Genomic DNA, 10,001 nt, shown 5'->3' with positions numbered 1-10,001 from the left:
CTACTGGAAACTTTGCAACAGCAAACCAATGCTATAGCTTAACAACAACTAACTCTTCAACAACGAATTGAAAACCAAGATAACCGTGAGCCACACCAACCACCTGAACCACCGGTACCACTTAGACAAATTGTCACTTTCAAGGCTTTTCAGAATGTGAATCCACCTGCATTTCATGATACCACTGATCCAGTGATAGCTAACACATTGATCAAGGAGATGGAAAGGGCTTTTGAGTTGGTAAAGTTAGGAGACGATCAGAAGATGCCGTATGCTACTTACTTCTTGAAGGGAGAAGTCATCTATTGGTGGGAATCAGTAAAAGCTATGGAAGTCACTCAGCAGGTTTCTTGGAAGAGATTTAAGAAGTTATTTCTGGACAAGTATTACCCTAAGTACATGCAGAATCAGATGGAGCTAAAATTTCTTGAGTTGAAGCAAGGGAACATGACTGCATTGGAGTATGAGAAGAAGTTCACTGAGTTGTCAAGGTTTGTGACAAAGTATACCAGCACTGAGGAGGAAAAAGCAAAGAAATTTTAGCAAGGATTTGAGCCTTGGATCAGAGATAGGGTGGCTATGTTTGAGCTTGAAACTTATGCGGGAGTAGTACAGAAAGCTGCTATGATTGAGAATAATGGGATGCAGTCAAGGAAAGAGAGGGATAACAAGAAGAGGAAGGTTCCATTTTATGGAGAAAAGTCTGAAGCCGGAAGTTCACAAGATCGGAATGTAAAGAGGATTGGTTTCCAGAAGGGCGGAAATTTTCAAAAGAAAGGAAATTTGGGTAAAAGGCAAGAATCGAAGGGGAACAATCAGGCAAGCCAAGGGCAAGTTGGAGAAAACAGGTTCCAGAGGCCAGAATGCAAGTACTGCGGAAGAAGGCACCCCGGAGTGTGTAATAAGCTGAGCATGACATGCTACAGGTGCAATCAGAAGGGACATTTGGCGAATGAGTGCAAGATGCCGAAGCCAGGAGTTACGTGTTACAAGTGTGGGAAGACTGGACACATAGCTAGGGAGTGCAAGGCAACCGGACCAGTCAAAGCTCTAATGAATGTGGCAAGTACCAGTGCAAGCGTGCCAGCTGAGGTATTGGCATTACCTCCACCACCTACACCAACCCCGCAAGCAATGGCAAGGACATTTGATTTGAAGATGAAGGATGTTGTACAGAATTCGGAGGTGATAGCAGGTACACTTTTACTCAATAATGTCAAAGCTAAAGTATTGATTGATTCGGGAGCAACAAGATCTTTCATATCCAAATCTTTTGTTGATAAGCTTCAATGTGAGAAAATGATTATGAGTGAGGTAGTAAATGTGGTAATTGCGAACCAAGAGAAGATTCCTGTGAATCAATTTTGTCCAAAGTGTGAGATTGATATTTCGGGGTATAAGTTTTCAGCCGACTTGATACTCTTCAAGTTGGGAGAGTTTGACATAATTTTAGGAATGGATTGGTTAGGAGAGAATAATGCTCAGATTAATTGTAAGACCAAGAGAGTGTATTTAAAGATGAAGAGTGGAGAGAAGGTAGTATTTAAGGGGTAGAAGTAAGAGCAACTATTTCTTACAATTGTTCAGGCTAAGAAGCTACTTAGAAAAGGTTGTGAGTCGTTCCTAGCTTATGTAGTGGATTCGGAAAAAGGCAGCCCCAGCATGGAAGATATCCCTGTAGTTAACGAGTTCCCGGATGTGTTTCCCGATGAACTACCAGGCTTACTGATAAGTGGCATTTTATACCACTTAGAACATCTTAAAATGGTTTAAATTGGTGTCTTGAAATCAAGTATTTTGTGTATTTGATGCGTTTTTCTAGTGTTTATGCATTTCAGGGTATTAGTTGCATTTCGGAGGAGGAATCATCAAGAATAAGCCTTGGCATGTGTTCACCATTGCGAGAGGAAGAGAACGGGCAGATTACGGCGAAGAAACGGAGCAAACCGGGAATTTTTCCAGTAGGGTCCTGCGCGCCCGCGCAGCAATGCTGAGCGGCCGCACAGCAGCCTTGCGCGCCCGCGCAGAAATGCTGAGCGGCCGCGCAGGGTCGGGGAAAAAGCTGAAATATTTTAGACTTCTACTTCTGTTTGGCTTCCAACTTCTATGTAATCTGAGTTTTATGGGACTATTATATAAGTAGATTTGAGACGTTTTCATAGAGAATAAGAAGGAGATTATGTTTTAGATTGTGTTTGGCGCAAGAAGCGAAGGAGATAAGGAAGAAGACCGATTTAGCACACTGCAGCGAAGAGGAAGCATATATTCTTGTGATTCTTGTTTCGTTGTAACGTTGGATGCTAGTTTTCTTGCTTTGGCTTATTTACTCTTGTGACGTACTCTGTTTTAATATAATTAGTTTAGTTATTATTTTCTTGTGTTGATTATCATGATTTCATATGAACCCATGATGGCGATAAGTTCTATTATGGGCTAATCGTGATCATGGGGTTGCAACGGATTTATTATGAAATTCTTTAGTTAATTGTTTAATACTTTAGTGCGTGATTTCTCCCTAACAAGTTTTTGGCGCCGCTGCCGGGGACTCGGCGTATTTGTTTAGTTTATGTACTTACCATCATTGGTCATTAGGACTCAGTGATTAGGACGTAGTAGTTAATTACTCTTTTCGGTTGTGTTTCAGGTACTTTAGCAAGCGTTTATGCAAACTCGTTCTCGTGCTCGCAAGAGGACCTTAGATACAGCTGAGGAGAAAGACGAAGTTCTTGATACTCCGGAGAAGTTAGATTTTGAGGATTCAGATTCAGGAACTGAGCAGAAAGAACCAGTAAACATGGGAGATCGTATTGTTCAAGCTGATCCAGCTCTTATGGATTTTTCTCGGCCTAAAATTGATGACATTCAGTCAAGCATCCTTCATCCGGCTATTCAAGCTAACACCTTTGAAATCAAGCCGGGCACTATTCAGATGGTGCAGAATTCTGTTTCTTTTGGAGGAGCGGCAACTGAAGACCCCAACATGCACATAAGGAATTTTGTCGAGATCTGCAGCACTTTTAAGTATAATGGCGTGACTGATGAGGCTATCAAGTTGAGGCTTTTCCCATTCTCACTGAGGGATAAGGCTAAAGACTGGTTACATTCTGAACTAGCTGGGTCCATCACTACGTGGCAAGATCTTGCGCAAAAGTTTCTGGTGAAGTTTTATCCAATGGCAAAGACTGCTGCTATGAGGAGTGCTCTTACGCAGTTTGCGCAGCAACCTATAGAATCTATGCGCGAGGCTTGGGAACGCTACAAGGAAATGTTGAGAAAATGTCCACATCATGGAATGCCGGATTGGATGGTAATCACGGGTTTTTATAATGGTTTGGGGGCCCAATCTCGGCCCATGCTCGATGCAGCAGCTGGAGGCGCCTTATGGGCTAAAAGCTATACTGAGGCGTATAATCTTATCGAGACGATGGCTGTAAATGAGCATCAAAACCCAACTCAGAGGATGACGTCAGGCAAGGTAGCAGGTATTCTGGAAGTTGATGCAGCCACCGCTATTGCAGCCCAGCTCCAAGCGCTATCAATGAAGGTAGATTCTTTGGCTACGTATGGAGTTAATCAAATAGCTATAGTTTGTGAGCTTTGTGCAGGTTCTCATGCTACAGATCAGTGTTCTCTTGTCAACGAATTTGTTCAGTATGTGAATAATTATCAGCGACAACAGCAGCCTGTGCCAGCGACCTATCATCCTAACAACAGAAATCATCCAAACTTCAGCTGGGGGAATAATCAGAATGCTATTCAGCCACCATATCAGCAAGGAGTAAGTAAACAGTTTAACCCACCTGGATTCCAGCAACCACAGCAGTATGCTACAAGGCAATCATATCCTCAACAGGGAAGTGCAGCTGCACCTACTAGTGCTGATTTTGAGGAACTTAAGTTATTGTGCAAGAGTCAGGCGGTTTCTATCAAGACCTTGGAAAATCAAATCGGTCAATTAGCCAATGCAGTGCTCAATCGTCAACCTGGCACTCTTCCCAGTGACACGGAAGTACCAGGCAGGAAGGAAGCTAAAGAGCAAGTCAAGGCTATTACCTTAAGGTCTGGAAAAGTAGCTGATGCTGAAAAGGCAAAAGAAGTCGAAGCTGAAGTTAGAGATGAAGAATCTAAGCAAAAGGAGAAAGTGGCGGAACCAAGGAAGACTACTGTTGAACACACTCTGCCTGAGGCTAATACAGGGGAGAAACAGCTCTATCCTCCACCACCTTTTCCTAAGAGATTGCAGCAACAAAAGCTGGATAGACAGTTCGGGAAGTTTCTGGAGGTGTTCAAGAAACTTCACATCAATATACCTTTCGCTGAGGCTCTGGAACAAATGCCTAGTTATGCGAAGTTTATGAAGACTATTCTTTCAAGGAAGGTAAAACTGGATGACCTTGAAACCGTTGCTCTCACGGAAGAATGCAGCGCGGTTCTGCAATAAAAGTTACCACCAAAATTGAAAGATCCAGGAAGCTTCACCATTCCTTGTACCATTGACAATCTAACTTTTGACAAGTGCCTTTGTGATTTGGGAGCAAGCATTAATCTGATGCCGTTGTCGATCTTCAAAAAGCTGGATCTGCCTGATCCAAAACCCACATACATGTCGCTACAATTGGTGGACCGTTCCATTACTTACCCAAGGGGCATAGTTGAGGATGTGCTCGTCAAGGTGGATAAGCTCTTTTTTCCTGCAGATTTTGTTATTCTGGATTTTGAGGAAGATAAGAAGATTCCCATTATCTTGGGGAGGCCTTTCTTGGCTACTGGCCGTACTTTGATAGATGTGCAAAAAGGGGAACTTACTATGCGGGTCCAAGATCAGGATGTGACCTTCAACGTATTCAAGGCAATGAAGTTCCCTACAGAAGATGAGGAGTGCTTAAAAGTGGATGTGATTGATTCCGCAGTTACTTCGGAACTCGAGCACATGCTAATGTCTGATGCATTGGAAAAGGCCTTAGTGGGGGATTTTGACAGCGATGATGAAGATAGCAATGAGCAATTACAATATCTGAATGCTTCTCCATGGAAGCGAAAGCTCGACATACCATTTGAATTTCTTGGTACTTCTGACCTTAAGAATGCTGAAGGGAAGCTCAAACCATCAATAGAGGAAGCACCTACCTTGGAGCTAAAACCATTACCTAAACACTTGAGGTATGCTTTTTTAGGTGATTCATCTACGTTACCTGTTATTATTTCAGCTGACCTTTCAGGTAGTGAGGAAGACAAACTCTTAAGGATTTTGAGAGAATTCAAATTGGCTATAGGATGGACCATAGCAGACATCAAGGGGATAAGTCCTTCATATTGTATGCATAAAATTCTGTTAGAGGAAGGTAGTAAGCCAACTGTGGAACAACAGCGAAGACTGAACCCGATCATGAAGGAGGTGGTGAAGAAAGAAATTCTGAAATGGCTAGATGCAGGCATCATTTATCCTATTTCTGACAGCTCGTGGGTGAGCCCCGTGCAATGTGTACCTAAGAAAGGAGGTATCACTGTGGTCACAAATGAAAAGAATGAGCTCATCCCTACTCGAACAGTTACAGGATGGAGAGTATGCATGGCTATAGAAAATTGAACAAAGCCACAAGGAAGGATCACTTCCCTCTCCCATTCATTGATCAAATGCTAGACAGATTGGCGGGACATGAGTATTTTTGTCTTCTGGATGGTTATTCCGGGTATAATCAGATTTGTATTGCACCAGAGGATCAGGAAAAGACTACCTTCACTTGTCCATTTGGCACATTTGCTTTTCGTAGAGTTTCGTTTGGGTTATGTGGCGCCCCGACCACCTTTCAGAGATGTATGATGGCTATATTCTCTGACATGATTGGAAATAACGTCGAAGTGTTCATGGATGACTTCTCCGTCTTTGGACACTCATATGATGAATGTTTGAATAATCTGCGCGCCGTACTCAAAAGATGCGTGGAAACTAATTTGGTGCTTAATTGGGAGAAATGTCATTTTATGGTGCGTGAAGGCATTATCCTTGGGCATAAGGTCTCTAGCAAAGGTCTGGAGGTGGACAAGGCCAAGGTGGGAGTCATTGAAAATCTTCCCCCACCTAATTCGGTGAAAGGAATCCGTAGTTTTCTCGGTCATGCGGGTTTTTATCGGCGATTCATCAAGGACTTTTCAAAGATATCTAAGCCGTTGTGCAATTTACTTGAGAAAGATGTGCCTTTCAAATTTGATGATGAATGTTTGACAGTATTCGAGACTCTCAAAGGGAGTTTGATCACGGCACCAGTTATTACAGCACCAGATTGGACAGAACCGTTTGAGATGATGTGTGATGCGAGTGACTATGCGGTAGGTGCAGTTCTGGGACATCGCAAGAAAAATCTCTTCCATGTGGTCTACTATACGAGTAAGACTTTAAATGGGGCCCAATTGAACTACACCACTACTGAGAAGGAGCTTTTGGCTATAGTCTTTGGCTTTGAGAAATTTCGATCTTATCTGCTTGGTACGAAAGTAACAGTATTCACTGATCATGCAGCTATTCGCTATCTGGTTTCTAAGAAGGATTCGAAGCCGAGACTCATTCGTTGGGTGCTTTTACTTCAGGAATTTGAGTTAGAGATCAAAGATAGAAAAGGTACTGAGAATCAAGTAGCTGACCATCTCTCTAGGTTGGAGAATCCCGATTCTACTTCACAAGATAGGACGTTAATCAATGAATCTTTTCCGGATGAGCAGTTGTTTGCAATTCAGGAGGAAGAACCATGGTTTGCAGATATTGTAAACTATCTTGTCAGCAATATAATGCCGCTTAATTTGACATCCGCTCAAAAGAAGAAGTTTCTGCATGAGGTGAAGTGGTATATGTGGGATGAACCATATTTGTTTAGACAGGGAGCTGGTCAGATCATCAGGAGATGTATCCCGTTCTGTGAGACGGAGGGGATATTACGAGACTGCCATTCCACGGTTTATGGTGGACACTATGGAGGTGAGAAGACGGCAGCTCGTATTCTGCAAGCAGGTTTTTTCTGGCCTACTTTGTTCAAGGATGCTCATCAGTTTGTTTTAAGGTGTGATCGTTGCCAAAGAGTGGGAAATTTGTCAAGGAAGGATGAGATGCCATTAAATGTGATGCTTGAAGTCGAGGTCTTTGATGTATGGGGAATCGATTTCATGGGGCCTTTTATCTCGTCTTGCAATAATCAGTTAATCTTGCTGGCAGTCGATTATGTCTCAAAATGGGTCGAAGTTAAAGCTTTACCGACAAATGATGCAAAGGCAGTGCTAAATTTTCTTCATAAGCAAATTTTCACAAGGTTTGGAATGCCTCGGGTAATCATAAGTGATGAAGGATCGCATTTTTGCAACCGTAAGTTCACTTCTATGATGCAGCGTTATAATGTGAATCATCGAGTAGCTACTGCCTATCATCCGCAAACAAATGGTCAAGCGGAAGTGTCTAACAGAGAGATAAAGCGCATTCTAGAGAAGGTTGTTTGTCCGTCAAGGAAGGATTGGTCTTTAAAGCTCGATGAAGCTGTTTGGGCTTACAGAACAGCATACAAAACTCCACTTGGGATGTCACCGTTTCAGTTGGTGTACGGTAAGGGATGTCATCTACCGGCGGAGCTTGAGCATAAGGCCTACTGGGCATTGAAGAAATTGAACCTGGATTTAGATGCAGCTGGTAAGAAAAGAATGCTTCAGCTTAATGAACTTGATGAATTTCGACTTCAAGCGTACGAGAATAACAAAATGTATAAGGAAAAGATGAAGAGGTGGCACGATAGGAAGCTACATCCTAAGTTATTTGTGCCAGGGCAACAAGTTCTGTTATTTAACTCTCGGCTCCGACTTTTTCCTGGGAAGTTGAAATCAAGGTGGTCTGGACCTTTTATTGTCAAAACTGTGTTTCCACATGGAGCGGTGGAAATTTTTGAGAATGATTCGGACCAAGCATTCAAGGTTAACGGTCAGCAGTTGAAGCACTACTATGGGGACATGGCAAACCGAGAGGTGGTTAGTGCCATTTTGTTGACTATTTGAGAAAGGTACGAGACGTCAAGCTAATGACGAAAAAGAAGCGCTGCGTGGGAGGCAACCCATGAATTGTTGTTACAGGAACCCTTAGAAGTTAATAACCTATCCAAAAACACAAAAAAATCAGAAAAAAGGGGCTGAAATTTTTTTTTTCCAAAGACCCTCTGCGCGCCCGCGCAGCTATGCTAAGCGGCCGCGCAGCTTGCTGCGCGCCCGTGCAGAATGCTGAGCGGCCGCGCAGGGAACGAGTTCCAGAAAATTTTTTACAGTTCAGAAAAAAAACACTAAACACAAAAAAACCATCACAGCCCATAAACCCACGAATTCTTTTCCCATTACCCCATGATTTTATCCCTCAACCCCACTCCTAATCTAATTTAACCTACTCCACACCCTATATATACATACACCTATCCCACATATCTCCCACAAACTTCCTACACTTAAACCCTCTCATAAACATCAAAAATCAGTTCTTACACACTTTTATTCACAAATCAATGGCACCCAAGAGAGCACGCACTATTGACAGCAGCAGCACAGTTCCTACTGCTGATTCATCAAGGGGTACTGCTGCAAGGCCTCGGTTAACTGACAGAGCTGCGGAGGAGGAGTACACTAGGCTGTTGGGGAAGCCGATTCTGAAGGAGAGGGGGTTTTTACCATCAGGGAGGGATGGTGAGTTGTTGCCCATGATTGCAGAGAAGGGGTGGATAGCTTTTTGTGAGTCACCCGAAGCAGTACCGATGAGTGTTGTTCGCGAGTTCTACGCGAACGCGAAGGCTGAAAAGAATGGGTTTTCTGTAGTTCGTGGGCTGACGGTTGATTATCATCCTGCGGCGATTCGCCGTGTGATTGGACAGCGAGAGAGGAAGCCCGAGGAGGAGAACTGGAATGAAAAGACTGCTGAGGATTTTGACTTGGATTTGATTTGTGCGACTCTCTGTCGACCGGGCACAGTTTGGAACCGCAGTCCAGCCAATAATGAGTATCGTCACTTTCCGGCAATCGCCATGAACAGGTATGCCCGTGCATGGAATGCATTTATATGTGCTAATATTTTGCCTTCTTCACATGCACACGAGGTCACAGTTGAGAGAGCACAGTTGTTGTGGGGAATTTTGAATGAGGAATACTATGTGGACCTTGGTGAGTTTATCTACCAAGGAATTCTGAAGTTTTTGAGGGGAGCAAAGCATATGAACATCCCTTATGCATCCACGGTTACGAAGCTATGCCGAGCAGTAGGAGTGAACTGGCCGGCTCATGAGCAGTTGCAGTTGCCAGCAGCTCCGATAGATTCTGGCACTTTGAATGGGATGCAGGAGTGGACCGGTGGTGAGCCTGAGGAGCATGGGCTGGGTTATCGTCTTCCAGGAGGACGTCCAGCATGAGGTGCTACTATGGCTAGGCCAGGGCGTGGTGAGGCTGGTTCTTCGAGAGCTCAGGAGGGTGCTGGGATGGGTGATGCCCAGTATAGGAGGCTTTCACGGCGGATGGATGCCATGTATGAGACGCAGAGCAGGTTTGCTCAGGAGCTCACCCTTGCGTTAGGGACTGCTTTTCGAGGCCTTGGAGCTGATATCCAGTGGCCAGTTTTTGGTGAGGACTCTGCATACCCGCCGCCTGATACTCCACCCACTGAGGGTGATGATGATGATGACTCCGAGTAGGTATACCCTGTGTTCCTTTCTACTACCTTCACTGGGGACAGTGAAGATTTTAAGTTTGGGGGTGGTAGTTAAGGAATATTTTGTGTGTGTCATATAGCTGCATATTCATGATAGTTAGTTCATATAGTTGCATAATTTTTGTCATATAAGTTTTTTTTATATAGCTTTATTTGTTTGTCATATCATATAGCTCATGCATATACCATGATCCCTTTTGCAATGATTTATCGACTGAATTGTGATATTGATGCGAGTGTAGTGATAGCATTAAAGTGATATTAAGTTGTGTAGGTTGATATGCATGCT

The 10,001-nt window shown here is 43.5% G+C and overlaps 1 non-coding gene across 1 annotated transcript; it reads right to left on the bottom strand.

Annotated features, from left to right (window-relative positions):
• Positions 1 to 3,187: 3,187 nt before the first annotated feature.
• On the bottom strand, positions 3,188 to 3,294 carry LOC141715999 (small nucleolar RNA R71). The gene has a single exon (XR_012572735.1). It is a non-coding gene; the product is annotated as a small nucleolar RNA R71 (small nucleolar RNA).
• Positions 3,295 to 10,001: the final 6,707 nt, after the last annotated feature.

Source organism: Apium graveolens, chromosome 3 (genome assembly GCF_009905375.1).
Source record: "Apium graveolens cultivar Ventura chromosome 3, ASM990537v1, whole genome shotgun sequence".
Taxonomy (NCBI): Eukaryota; Viridiplantae; Streptophyta; class Magnoliopsida; order Apiales; family Apiaceae; genus Apium; species Apium graveolens.
This window is presented reverse-complemented; position numbering and strand designations above follow the sequence as displayed.